The 12,110-nt window shown below is 40.1% G+C and overlaps 1 protein-coding gene across 1 annotated transcript in view; it reads right to left on the bottom strand.

The window, feature by feature from the left end:
* Positions 1 to 11,671, bottom strand: part of znf438 (zinc finger protein 438) — a 58,208-nt gene extending 46,537 nt beyond the window's left edge. Inside the window, exon 1 of the mRNA XM_038723863.1 lies at positions 11,539 to 11,671. The gene's annotated coding sequence lies outside the window, so the exon portion shown is untranslated. The remainder of the gene's footprint in view (positions 1 to 11,538) is intronic.
* Between the last annotated feature and the right edge of the window lie 439 nt (positions 11,672 to 12,110).

The following is a 12,110-nucleotide window of genomic DNA, read 5'->3' as shown; positions in this document are numbered from 1 at the left end:
TTGTAGTGTCTATATTACGGTCATAATGTAGACAAGCTTAAATTGAAAAAGTAGATTTGGGAACACACAACTTTTTTGTTATTACTTTAGACTGACTTCAAAGTCTGTCAAGTGACGCCTGAGTAAAAAAACTCTTGAGTGTTATGACAAGATGATCTTGGTTATGATTGAGCGGAAATGTTAGACAAGCATCTAAGTTTCCTCCGCCTGCTTCCACGCTCCTCATCTAGCCACATGTGAAACCACACTGGAACTGCTCGCCTGCCAAAGTAAACGCTCCAGTCGTTGGCATGGCATGTGTTTACACTGGACACCAGGTTTACATGCCAACTTCTGACTCGTATGCTGGTGATAAAAGTATATCAAGCAGTATATTTCTTCTTTCATGAACATAGTATGAGATGAACATTAAAGTGTAACACATCTCCCACGGTGAGCTGTGAGATAAAGAAGGCCGCCGCAGCAACTCTGCAGTCTGTGTGTGTCAGAAGGGAGGGTGTTCCTCACACTGACTCATCCATAGGGCAAAGAGCTGCTCTGAGTCTGCAAAAAATCTTCACAAAAACATGTGGGCTTACCAGTTTTCAATATGAGAAGTAAGCTGCGCTGAAATGAAACAACAAAAATAAAAAAAATAAATCAACAAATGTAAAAGGAAAGTCATTTACCAGATGAACTGGAGCCTGGATTAAAGTTGATTTTGTTAATATGATAGCCTTTATAATTGGCTGTCATATATGCCGTATGAAATCTGCTTTTTCCCCCCAGATTTTGTTTTATTTTTGCCCCAAATTCTGTGTTTTCCATTTGAATGTTTCAGAATTACATTACATCCTTTGAGTTTTACATTACTGAAAAATTTATTACTGTGTGTGTGTGTGTGTGTGTGTGCGTGTGTGTGTGTGTAGAAGGATCTGAGCCCCTCCCTTGGTGAAACACCAACACAGAGAGCAGAAAACAGAAGGAGACACTAAAACACAGCAACATAGTTTTCTTCTGTTCATTTGGCTTAGGCGCTGATGAGAGCATTCAAGGGTCACTTAATGCAAATTAAGAAAAATACATATTTTGTGAGAGTATACAGCAATGCAGAAATGTTTGGTTTAATTTGCACTGATTTGAAAATCTCTCCCTCTGAGATTTGACACCACCACAAGCACTTCTTTTGATAATTTTGATAAAGAACACACTGCCAACAGTTTTCATTAGGACTTCTCTTTACAATTATTTTAATTATAAATGAATCTGCCAGTCATTTTCTCAATTAATTGAATAAACATTTGGTCTGTGGAAAATCAGAAAAGAGAGACAAATTCCCATCCCAATATTCTAGAGGACAACCTATCGATTAATCGACTACTCACTGCAGCTCTAGTTTTCATAGGGACTATTTCTCTGGTAGAATTGCATTACCCTAACTAGTAACTAGGGCCGTAGGCAGGATTTTACAGTCCCTTCTACCCTCAGAAAAGCTGCCATAAACTACCACATACAAACTAAAGCCTGACTGATTACTCTCTACTCTCTACTGATACTGCCAATACAGTACTCTCCCCACCAAAATTCCCACTATGCATAGGTTTTTAATCATACCATTTGCCAAAGCTCAAATTTCTTATTTTGCTTGATCAACAGGCCAATCTGTTATTACAAGTATAACCTGTAGAAAAGCAGCTGGAATCTGATAATTAAAGCAAACAAACAATTACTCAATTATCGTAATCGACTAATCAGGGCTCTACAGTGCAAGTACGTCACTCGTGTATGCCCCTATAAATTGTTTTGCATAAAAAGCCACAAATATGGATAAAGAAATTGCATGGTTTGGCTAGCTCCCCATGTATCTATTATCGGGGGCCTTTTGTTAAAATATGTTCAACTTAAAGAAATGAAGCCGATGTGCTCATCAATGTCACTTTTCCAGAACCAATCATAGCCTGGAAAGGGCAGGACTTTTGACATGTTACAGCAAACTTTCCAAATGTTGAACCCATTATAATGCATAAAAGGTTATGCTTACTGACAAGTTAGTGCTTAGCATTAACAAATTAAAGACTAACCACAATGTAGACCATTTTTCTCCTACAAGGATTTAATGCATAAAAAGAACCCACAAAAAGTGCTGTATTTTCTAACTAGAATTAATATTATACCAGTGGCAAGCTAGGCTATATAGTATACCATTATCAGAAACTAATGAATATGGTAACATTATACAATTGATATATTAATATCATACTATAATATCAACAGTATACTATTAAATTAACATTATACTTTTTATTTAATGTTATGATATTATTAACGAACACTAACTTATACTAGTTACTCATCCAGGTGGATAGTGTCTCTGCAGTGGACAGATGTCAATATTTTCTGCCGAGTGTCCAGATACAAGGGTCTTCCACTTCGTTAGTCCTCCACTGGTTTTCACATCATAATTCCACAATAGGGAAAGGTGCACATGAGTGCACACGCACAGTATGTGTATATCCCAGTTATTATACTGCTTCTTATATTTATTCAAGAGTGTGGACTTTCAATTTAAGAGCATGACTTCACCTGCCCTCACACACCTCAAACTAGTGCTGCTCAATTATGGCAAGAATCAAAATCACAATAATTGTAGTCAATTGTTTAACACCATTACTCATTGACTTAGGAAACATCATGCACTTATTGAACTCTCAAAATTGAAACAAGAATCATTTTTAACTTTAAACAACATCTTTGAGCGCAAGAGGACGACAGCAACGCAGTTACCCCTTGAATGCTTTTTGGGCCAGATGGGCGCGTGCACACACATGGGGGTGGAGCAGAGCAGGTGACCGGTGAACCACTCGATGAGTAAGAAAAGGGTAATTAAGTATAAATAATATGTAATGTTTAGATTATGATTACAGGAGTCTGTTAAGCCAGTTCACACTACACGATTTATAGCCCCATTTGCCCCTGACACATCACTTTCACATGGCCGATGTCTGCCAGATATCTGGCATACCAAATATCTGGAGAAGTTGGCCAACTCGACATCCATCGACATCTAGCCAATGAGAGCAGGGAGCTATGCTTTTTCACTGCAAAACACGTTTTTCTCACCTCCAGCTCTCTCTGTAGCTCAGACAATCCCTTCTACCTGCATGTGCTAATATATCACCCATTTTGTCTTTATAATTTCTATCTTTATAATAACAAACAACAGCTGTTTTGTCCGTAGGTTCGCGTCATATCCCGTTTCACATGTGTTTTCTTGACATAACATGGTTTGCAGACCAGCGTTGGGTGACACAGTCGCTGTCAGCTCGTGTAGTCTGCACGAGCCTTTAGTTGCAAGGCTAAGTTATGCGGTGTAAAATGCCATAGGCTTAAGCTGATAATATTGACTCTCATGTTGAGTCAGTCAGTCAGTCTCTCTCTCTCTCCAAATTAGCTTTATTGGCATGAATGTGTAACAATATTGCTAAAGCATCATACATACAACATAAGAACAATCAACCCCATACATGTCATTAAACAAGTAATTAAAGCATAAAGTAATCAAAGCATATGCGTGTTTGTGTAAAAAAATATTAATTAAGAAATAAAAAAATTCAACTTAAAGCAATAAAGCCGATGTGCTCACCCCCCCCCAAAGACACAACAGGCTCACATACAGTATAGATCCTAATGCAAATCGTTTTATTCTTTAAATACACCTCAGAGAAGTTTTTAGGCGAGAAATCAACTGTGTAGATTTCGAATATCTGGCGGCGAAAATGTATTCAAATGTTTTTGGAGTTCAGAAGCTCTGCAAGTGCCGACCGTGGTGCAGACGGGTGTTATATAGCTGCAGTAACGTTACCGAAGGCTGCACAGCAACACAATGGAGGTTAACATGCACATAATCAATAACTCTAGGCACACACCCTGTGATGGTTAGGGTAAGAGTAATATACTTCGGGGGGCTGTCAGGAATAGTTAACCAGCTAGCTCCGGTTAGCTCCCCCAGGTCCAGTCACACAGACCACTGCAGTCAACACGGCAGACGTGTCCAGCAACAGCTGAACGATACTCTTAACGTTCGTACCGCTGTCTATCATTAAATTCTCAGTAATGTTGTAAAGTTTTAACCTAAGTCAAGACACATCTGGCTCGTGATGTACAGAATATTCTTGGTTTGTGAAACTTAAAATCACTTTAGAAGAAATAAAATATACAACAACAGCAGTATGAGCGGTTGAGATAAACGCCATCACGTTTTGTGCGCGGTGGCTTCTGGTACAAACCATTTATGGAAGTTCAACTTCCGTCACGTTTGTCTGCAGGCTGCAGCTGGACCCTTCTCTAGTTAGCAGTTGTAAGTAACCCCGGCCATCTTGACTCAAGCTAAATAAACATGCCACAGCCTGGCTGAGAGTGGGCTTTCAGGGAGGGGTGGGAGCCACCGCTGTAAAGGTAAGGGGTGTGCTGGATTTATAACAAGACAAGAGCATCATTGTGAAACGGATTATCTTGTTTTCTTAATGGTTAGAAGCCAAAAAATATTGAAATTCAAGTAATTGAAAATAGCCCTGACTCAAACAGCCTCTCACACTAAGATTTGATCTACTTCTCCTCAAACTGAGGCATTACAATAAAAAATAAAAACAACTTAGGCTACTTGAGGTCCTTGACCTGGTGATGATTGTGTCACAAAGGTAATGTTGTTTTCTCCTCCAGCACCCCGATGAGAGGCCGGTGTACTATATAAGGTCCCTTCAGCCCACTGTTGTATGCGTTTCCACCGTGGTCTAAAGATCTGTGAAGATTAGGCAAATTAACCAGCTGACGTAGGCTGTAAGCCTGGTTGTACACAGCGACGCACAGGCATCATTATTTGTAACCGCTATCCATGAACAACATTTATAAATGAACATCAGATTTGACTGGAATATAATGAAAAACTATATCCTTGCTTGACCATTAAAGCAGCTTTTTTGTGTGGGAATATAATGAAGGGACACACGATAAAGTCCGTTACACATTTAATAACAAACTGGATAAAGCCATAAAGTTCTTAAAATAACTCCAGCACAGATAAAGCAACACAAAAATAAAATTGCGACAGTTTGGAAGGTTATTAAAACATTTCCAGCGACAAGAGCAGCAGATCAGCTGCAGGACTCATGTCTGTGTCGGAGGAATGTGAGGTTTAACAAGCTTAATTACCTGCTGTAATCAGCTGTTCTGCTTGTTTTGGAGAGGAAGAGACCGACTTCGGCTCTGTGTAAAAACCTCCTGACTGATGAAAACTTAACACAACAACAACTTAGACCCAGTATTTAGCGTAAACACACCGCTGCACGCTGGCTGCTATTTCCAATATTTAATGCCAACATACGATCTCAGGCGGACATCGGCGAGACTTGTGTGGCTTGACTGTTGATTGTGATTTATTGGTATGCAAACAACGGTGGAAAAGATAGGAGCAGTCGCAGAAAAACAGCCAACATTCTCCAGTTAAAGCCAGTAGCCTCTACTCGCCCATTCAGAATTTCACTGCAAGGCAAGCCCCCCCCCCACAAAGTACCCGGTACTTTCGTAAAAATACTACCCCCCCAAGCAGGGACTTTTTAGGGGGGAAAATGAAGACCCCAGAACTACATTTAGACCCTGGTCCCTCCTGTGGAAAAACAGTGAGTTCCTCCGAAGGTTCCTAGTTCTGGGGTATAGTTCCTTTGGTCGAAACATAGCTTTAGTTCCTTGAAACTAGACCTGGGGACTTAAAAGTCCCTGGTACTTTTGGTCAAAAAGTGCCTTATATGGCTACTATTATACAGTATGAAGGTATAATAGTAAAAAGTAGGGCACTGGTTTATATAATAAATGTTATTTTATTCCAAAGGTTGTATATAAAGCAAGGGAAGTATATAACAAAGCCGAGGAGAGCTGGAGTGGATAAACCCATTTCAAGAGTAACCACCCATATGGGACGCTAAAAGAAGAAGTAAAGCAAACATGCCTGCAAGGACTCATTTCATTGGTCAAGACTACACCTGGCATTCTATTGGTTGGATTTTGACAGGGTTACAGATTGTATAAAAGAAGGCTATTACACAAAAAATCCGAGAGCAGAGCAGAAATCTGAGAGCAAACGTTTCACAAGCGTGCAGAAGCAGCCTGAGCGCGACGAGAAGGGCTGAAGCTGGAGGCAATACATCTGAGTGCAAGCACACAGTCTGAGCAGAAGCACAGCAAATCAAAGTGCAAGCAGGGGTTGTTTGAGTGCGAGGGTACTCAGGGTTTTGAGGGAAAGCATTATGAAATCTAGATGTGAAATCAGAAAGTTGTGCTCTAAAATTTAAACACCACGCTCTTAATGAATGACTAAACACAGTAAAATAATCACACAGATTTGTCTGTAAAAACAAAATAAGAGCACATGAACTCTGAAAAGTTAGCATACAGCTGTGCTAATAGATTTTTTTACTACTGTTGCAGCTCTTGATATGACCTCAGTGTCTTTAACGGTACCCATGGCCCTCACCAAAGGCCTGCATCACAAAAACAATTTTAACTTCTGTCTGGCTCTCTTGAGGTTACCTGCTTCACTGAGCTCAACACTGGATGTCCTGGATAACCAGAATCATGATCCTGGTTATCAAGTAGCTCTGTTATTGTAAGCATGACCATCAGAACCATTTGTGCTTACACCTGCAGTGCGAACCTTTTGTCTGCCTCTTCTGACAGTGAGAGTAATTGCACAACACTGTTGACACGTGCTTACAGACTGTGTCATTCTGAGTTTCTACTGTCACAACAGTTGCCCATCCTTCAGCTCCTGCAAAACAAATCATTGCTGGATGGCATAAAACACATCACTATCAGTGTGCCAGCGTGGGAATGTCACCAGATATAAAAACTCTGCCATGCTGTGAAATACAGCGACAACAACTTTTGACAACAACCACAATCAAGCTGGAGAGTGTGGTGGTAGGAAAGTAATTGATATTTGTTAACTATGATAATAAAGAGCCAGTATGGAGAATGTGTTGGCTGTGTTGTGGGAGTTTCAGTTATGAGTTTGAAAGAACTAAATGCAAAAAAAGGGTTTGCCGATTTGTGTGGTGTGACCTGCTTTCCGTCATCAGCACAAAATATTGCTGAGCAATCTTTCTCTAAAGAAAAAGGTGCAGCAGGGAAAGCATTTTTCTCTCCACAGGCCCTAATAATGTTGCCTTCAGAGGAGTCAGACCTTTGTTTAACCTATCTGTGACCGTCAGTTTGACACATACAAAATCCAATTCTGTCAGATCCTTGTGTAGACAAGGACCCTTGAGCAAAACACTGAAGCCTGAATTGCTAAAATAAATGTAAATGTTGTTTGTACTGGGAACCTCCCAGTTCTGAATTAGCCTAGTGTTAACTGTAAAAGTGAAGGCGTTGCTGAAAAGAACACACTATTTTGAACTATCCTAGAGCGTTATGATTTAAAGTTTATTATTATCACTGATAATCACATCATTGATGTCAATAATCACATCAATGATAATAATAAACTTTATTTGTAGAGCACTTATCAAAACAGAGTAGAAAGAGAAAAACATTTAAATCATAGCAGTTAATAAAAGACAATAAAATATGACATAACATGCATTAATTCAAATTAAATTAAGACAATAAAAAGAGCTAGCATATCAGATAAAAACAGAAAACACAAATCGTTAGATATTAGATAATAAAAATGAAATCAGCTGTAAATGTGGATGCGATTTATGAAAATCTGGGCTTTCCCTAGGATTACAAATGTTTTTTCCCCCACAGCATATAAGCCAAACAAACAGACAGCATCATTTACATGCACTGTTTCTGTCCACTTTCTGTAACCGGTGTTTTATGGGCTCAGCACCTCCTGCACATGCACAAAAAATGAAAAAAAAACTACATCCAGTCAAGCTTTGTAAACAAGGAGCAATGTTGCTCGAATGTGAGAGCAGCCTCCGTCAGACCCACTTATTACTGTGTGCTGGAGCAGCATTTGGTAATAACCTATTTAATAGGGGACAATTCACAGTAGGCTACGTGTAATGCTTTTATTGTGAATTGTCTCCATAAATAATTGCAGATATATTTGAATATTTCTATATGCATATATTCACTGATACTGATTACATTAGTATTATTTTCCTACCGAACTGTTGAAATTTTATCCACCACATGATTACACACTCTTTCTGATGACAAAATCTGCTTAAATTGTAAAAGACAATTCAGAAAAATTTAAAAGAAAAACTTGGATTCTGGATATCATCGGGCCCTGCTATCCCAGCACAAAGAACTAAGATGTGTGGGGTTTGCTGATCTCTACTGCATCGAGCTGCTTCAAACAGTGCAATAATACATTTCACTATCTGTATAGAATTATATGGAAAGGAAAACCAAGAACACTCTGCAACATACTACTGTATACCACAGTGAGAGAATTCCACTTATATAATAATAATAATAATAATAATAATAATAATATAGATCTGACTGGAGGGGAATTTTTTCCCCTCACCAGAATCCATCTAATTTCACCACAAATGATCACATTCATTCATTCATATTTTGACATCTTCAAAGCGTCTTATAAGCCGTTCTGGATTAGCTCATGTGGAGCAACAGGGTCATTCAGCTACAAAATCAACATTTCAGCGACATTGCAATGAGCAACGCAAAAACTCCTTGCCAGCTCTAGGAGAGCTGTTCTGAAGCTGACTGACTTTTCACCTACCCATGGAGAAGTGCACCAAGATATCTGGAAACAAAGAATTTCTCTACATGCATCAAAGTATGGCCTGATTCCAGCCAAAGTAAAGTCAGTGGAATGCACTAAATTTACTTCTCTCTCCTGAAACAGCTTGATACCTAAACTTGATTTAGACAGGTAGCCGACACCAAGTACTGATCTGATACCAGTGCTTAGTTTACAATCTGTATATCTCACTGTACAGAAATGTAAAACTGCAACATTACAGTTTTATACGGACAGTGACTAAGAAACAGTACAGTAACAGTATAGGAAATCAGTAAGGTCAGGTTTAGCAGATACCAGGTCATCTTAATAGGGTCGGTATCGCTACATCCGCCTGGTGCATCACTAATGATACAGTTATCTGTGCCAAAAGCATAAATCCCAAGTGCCCTACAACAGGTGCAGTGTATGTTGCACATCTACATGCAGCACATATTTTGTGACGTACCAAAAAACATTGTGCTTCATATTACAGAACACCACTTTGATCATGACAGGGTCTGAGAACAGAGAACTCCGAGTGCAGTTATTAAAGTGGTCAGGGCCTTTTAGTAGTGGGTGAAAATAAAATCTTACATCAGAGTATATTTTATAATACAGTAAATATTCTTAAATGTCAATATATAATCCATATATAAATGACATGGCCAAATGGGAACGTTAGTTTTACACAAATCCAGTTAATTAAATACTTCCTCACATTGATGCAAACAACTGTAAATAATCAAGTACTGCTGAATAGTTGGCAACATGTGTTGCAAAGGCCTGACAGCCAGAACTATTAAATGCACCACAGTGTAAACACCTACTGACAACATGGCTCACAGTTGACAGATTTCTATCATCTCACAGTATCTTCCCCAAAACCCTGTTCGTTCTACACTAGGGATGCAGCGATTACCGGATTTCACTATTAACCGCGCTTTATAATGTCACGGTTAATTAATCGTAAAGGCTCCGCTACACCAAGCGTTTCTGTTGTACAGAACGAAACTAAAGTTACAGGAGCGGTGCACCAGCTTAAGTGTCATGCTTATCAGAGGCTACTGCACACTGGTTAAACTATGGCAGAGGGACCAAACTGTGAAGCTTTATTTCCACCAAAGAAACAGCTGAAGTCGGCAGTGCGGGAGCATTTTGGGTAAACTCTGACCAGGGGATTACTCAAGATGACGGATCACCTGTTCAAAAACTTGCCCTTAAAATGTTCTTGCTAAAGGAGCGAATAACTACATTAAACTTGATGCAGCACCTGCGGTATCACCACCCAGCTTTGCTGGTGCAAGTAAAGGTAGGCCTAATATATTATATTAAATGACGTAGCTAGTTAGTAGGGATTTAAATATGAACGTAAACAAACAAAGCAGGTGTAACCTTTCAGACCCACCGCAACGACAGCCCCGCAGCGCTACGAGGCCCATTATTTTCAATGACTTGCGCCGCGCCAGGGTGGTTTGTTGCTGCGTCGAGCAACGTGCACCGCACGGCGAGCTCGCGCGCATGTCGCGGTCAAAGCAGTTGAACTTCCATGCAGTTCAAATCGCTTCTTTTCTTAAAGGGCCTTTATGGAAGACGGAACCTCTCAAGACCTTCAGTCACTGAACATTTAACTTTACATCCTGTTGTCTTCTCCTGTGTTGAGAAAATGTTGCCAGGTGTAAAACACTAAAGCTGATGATACACGGAGCAACTTTTAGAGCAATGTTACTGTCAATGGTAATGAGTAAAGCTGTAATCCCCTCCCCCTGCCACTCCGCCACCCTCCCCGCACTATCCGCTCAAAACATAGTCGGACTTGCCACCAGCAACATTGCTCAAAAAGTTGCCCCATGTATCATCAGCTACATAACAGGAGCTTATAGACTTCCAGGACTAGAGGCTACCAATTAACTGCAATTCAGTTAACACTGCACTCAATTTCTTGCTATCATTTTCACTTTGACATATGTATGGATGAGAGTTGATGACAGTTAGGTTTATTCCCCTCCTTTATAACAACTTCCCCTGGGGGATATAATTTAATATTCCTCTTATATTAATAATACTTACGTATTATATAAATATAATTGTGAATGTAATTAAATATTAAAAATCAACTTAAGTCATTACTAGTGTTGTGAAATAATTAATGCATAATAATCGTGAAACCGTGATTATTTCTCTGACAATAATCGTACCAACAAAACCTGTAATCGTTGCATCCCTATTCTACACAGACATACTAAAAGAACACAACCCAAAATCCACCCAACCCGGACGGACTCCCTCCTCTGAGCCTCGCGTCTACACAACATACACAGGTGCACAAGCAGCCCTGCTGACATTCAGGAGCCGAGTTAAGGACAGAAGTAAGGTTGCTTACAGAACAATAATATTCAGTTCAACGTCTGTTACACAACTCTCAGGTGCTGTTAATGACTGTGCACATCTCACTGCGGGGAATCCTAGCCTGATGACGTATGCCTGCGATGCACAGCTGCAGGGTTAGCCACAGGCCTGCTCTGCATTAGCAACACACACTCTCTGTGACATCCTCGATACGTTTATCTGTCCGCCGTTTGTTGCATGTGCACTTTCACGCAAAAACTACATCTTGTGGAGGCTGTTGTTCGAGTTTGAAGCTGTTCTTCATGCTGTAAATACAGAGCAAAGTCAGAGATCCTTCCTGCTGCATGTGAAGGCTGCCGTGATAACATTGCAAACAAGCGCTGTTTGGCGTCATTTTCTCTGACTAAAAGCGGCGGGACGGATGAAAATGTTGGATTAACTTTAATATGCCTCACCTGTATCCCCAGGTATGTAGAGCACGCGGCTTCAAACTACAGACAGGCTCATTTTCCGTAAATACCTGATAAAACCGTCAATCCTCATAACTGTTTCTCTCCAGCCATTTTGAGCCAAACCGTCGCCTTGATCCGGCGGGTGGGACAAATATGACCGAGTTATTAAACAATCACAATTCTCGCCTTCTGGCGGACCAGAAGGATTGAACAGAGTCAGATGTACGATACGTTTGTGTTTAAGTGAAAAATACATGTTTCAAAGGGGTGAGGAAGCAACATCCTGCAGTCTCTCATTCCCTGTAAACCCCCGTGTAGGCACAAATGGTACGGCTCGTAAAATTCCTGGGACCTACTTTGCTCTGCTCCGCAATTGCAGCCAATGAGCGGCGGTGTAGTAACCTGTAGCGTACAATACGGTGCTGGGTGCATCTCAAGTCTCTTAGGGCATCCCAAATATCTTAATTGCATCCACGTTTCCCTCACTGGCGTCTTTTCCTTGAGATTTAGTCAGTTCAGTTCAATTCAGCTTTATTGACATGAATGTCAAACAAAAATATTGCCAAAGCTTCAAA

Source organism: Micropterus salmoides, unplaced genomic scaffold (genome assembly GCF_014851395.1).
Source record: "Micropterus salmoides isolate LMB-PRFRI ecotype aquatic unplaced genomic scaffold, ASM1485139v1 Ms_hic_scaffold_1, whole genome shotgun sequence".
NCBI classification, from domain to species: Eukaryota; Metazoa; Chordata; class Actinopteri; order Centrarchiformes; family Centrarchidae; genus Micropterus; species Micropterus salmoides.
Note: the sequence above shows the minus strand (reverse complement) of the source record. Positions and strands in the feature narration are given on the sequence as shown.